General features: G+C 33.4%; 1 protein-coding gene and 1 long non-coding RNA gene across 2 annotated transcripts in view; one reads left to right on the top strand and one right to left on the bottom strand.

The window, feature by feature from the left end:
• The window catches only part of LOC109545939 (protein O-mannosyl-transferase TMTC2), a 365,218-nt gene that overhangs the window by 92,305 nt on the left and 270,449 nt on the right, over positions 1–2,464 (top strand). The gene's annotated exons all lie outside the window — the stretch shown is intronic.
• LOC125502629 overlaps positions 273–2,464 on the bottom strand; it is a 16,548-nt gene continuing 14,356 nt past the window's right edge. Inside the window, exon 2 of the long non-coding RNA XR_007280396.1 lies at positions 273–744. This is a non-coding gene — a long non-coding RNA (uncharacterized LOC125502629). The remainder of the gene's footprint in view (positions 745–2,464) is intronic.

The raw sequence follows: 2,464 nt of genomic DNA, 5'->3' as shown, positions 1-2,464 counted from the left end.
TTTTACGTACGTTCGATTTAATTATACGCTTAGTTCTGTTGTGTACATTATCGACATTATATTTTGTTGATGTTGGCGAAACTTCAATTGTAAACAATTATCTGTATTAACTTCTTTTCAATGCGGTGTGTGGGACAGCTTTGTTACCGCACTGTCTAATTAGCTTTTTTAACACTTCCGTGTATTTACCCGTTCAATAAATATCATCATTGTATTTAGTTGAGGTTTATAAAGCAATGCGTAATTTTAATGCTTTCAAATTAAATAGACAGTTGATAGTTAAGTTATGAATTTTATTGGTCATACTACTGTGTATTATACAACAAACTGTAACAGTATTATTGCGATTCGAGTGAAGTTTTAAAACAGGGAATTTGAGGCATCTGGAAAATCTACTTGAAGTCAAAGAATGCTTCTATTTACACGCCCTGATGTTGAATTCTAGTTGACATTTAATTGTGTTTTAATTTAATTGAACTTAAAAGTTGCTGATTTTCTAGAGCTTTCAATGAAGCCTCACCACGTGATGCTTAATGTCAGAAAAATGCTTTTTGCAAGGTGGTTAAGTACGAGTGTCAAGCGCAATTATTCCAAGAGCGCACGCAATATGCACAAGTAGATAATTTTAGTTAAAATCTCATTGCAATTTTAAACAAGCGTGAACTCGCATTGAGCTCATCTGTCCTTGCTGAAGTGTTGTAAAACCATTTGCCCAGTCAAGTGCGTGTTAACGAGAAGCTCGACCTAAAATAAAACACAATGAAAATACAAATAAATTACAGGCCAGGTGTTTAACGATTTGGTTTTATAAATCTTTTCATATGAGCACTTTGCCCTACGTTTTGAAAATCACGATTATCGTTGTTATAATGTTCGTTATATTTTTTATAATATTTTTTTGTTTAAGACAATAATATTTCATCACATTATTTTATACGAAAGACCTCTGTGACTTCGCATACGATAACATCAATACGGCGATACAATAGATGAAACACATATAAAATAGCACATTCTCAAAAAATCAGTATAAATAAAAAATTACAAAGTTTCAATTTCATTCGCAAACACTGTAAATAATAAAAAGGTTCACTAATTTATCTATTTATATATATATAACTATTTATCTGATATTATTGCTCAATACATTTGTTGGACATGGAGTCCAAATGTTTTCCGGATCTCTTCGGACTCTTCTTCCAAGGAAATAGATCGAGGATGGGAAGCAATTCTAGTGATCCCCAATTTTGAAGGCCGAAACACATTTCAATAAATATTTTGACTGGTTGTGAAATCCTTCACAATATGGGATAATCTGGTGTTCATCTGAGAAATTTTTACGTACTTCGTTATTCAAGCGTGTTTGACCCCAATGATAGAATTGGTCACATTCAAATATAATCAAATCTTCCTACAAACAAAACGCTGCCTTTCAAAATATATGTTTTTGATTTTAAAACTTTCTTGAATAAAGGTGCGCATTTGCCAAAAATTACTGAACTTCAGTATAGCGTGTTTGGCTTGTGCCTGTTAATTTTTAATTTCCATCATGTTGTTGGTTTATCCAGTTTGCCCTCATATCGATTTACTTTAGTAAATTTTTTTTTTGAAAAAAAATTTACTAAAGTTTTTTTTTTCCCCGTTTCTTTTTTTACAATGTTCACATTCATATTTAGAAATGTTTTCCGGGCTTTGAAGCCGTAGTCCATGGGAATTTCTCCCATGCTTTCCTACTAAGGGTTAGATGGTAAGTACGGGAGATCACTTCGTCCACTGCCTCATCGCCTTTGATAATGTCCACCGCAGTTGTGGACGAAACGTCAGGAATAAATTTCCATGGACCACGGCTTCAAAGCCCAGAAAACATTTCTAAATGTGATTTGACTGGCCGTGAAAGCCTTTATAGTCTGGTTCACATCATTGTTACAGTAGAAATTTCTTACAATGTTCCACTCTTCGTGCTAGTTTCAGTGTTTCTAAGAAGGACACCAACAGATATAGCTAAATTAAGCTGGTTTCGTTTCCTTCTTAATATAATTTTCGGTCTGTACTTTCTCGTTGTGTGGGCGGCGAATATAAATATTGTTAGGGTATTTCGATTGATACATAGAACAAGGCTTATATAGAAACGACTCTTACTCTTGTAGAAAGTGTGTCGCTAAAGTGACGCGCCCTGGTGGCTGACAATTAAATAATTCAAACAAACCTGCATTATGAACCCACTACACTTACTTATTTTTAATTGTGCCGCAAGGGGCAGCTGATAATAGGGATAAATGACACAACTACACAAAAATACATATAAATATATATATTACTTGTTGTTTATTGTTTATATAAATACTTTTTATAGATAAGAAAAATCTTTGAAGCATTTTTAGGAACAACTTTAAAACATACGCCTTTTGTGATAGGAAGCCGTGCATTTTCTAACAGCCTTCAAGACACCAATAAACAGCTACCA

The sequence above is a fragment of the Dendroctonus ponderosae genome, unplaced genomic scaffold (assembly GCF_020466585.1).
Source record: "Dendroctonus ponderosae isolate FM_Combo_2020 unplaced genomic scaffold, Dpon_F_20191213v2 Dpon_F_20191213_1, whole genome shotgun sequence".
NCBI lineage: Eukaryota > Metazoa > Arthropoda > Insecta > Coleoptera > Curculionidae > Dendroctonus > Dendroctonus ponderosae.
This window is presented reverse-complemented; position numbering and strand designations above follow the sequence as displayed.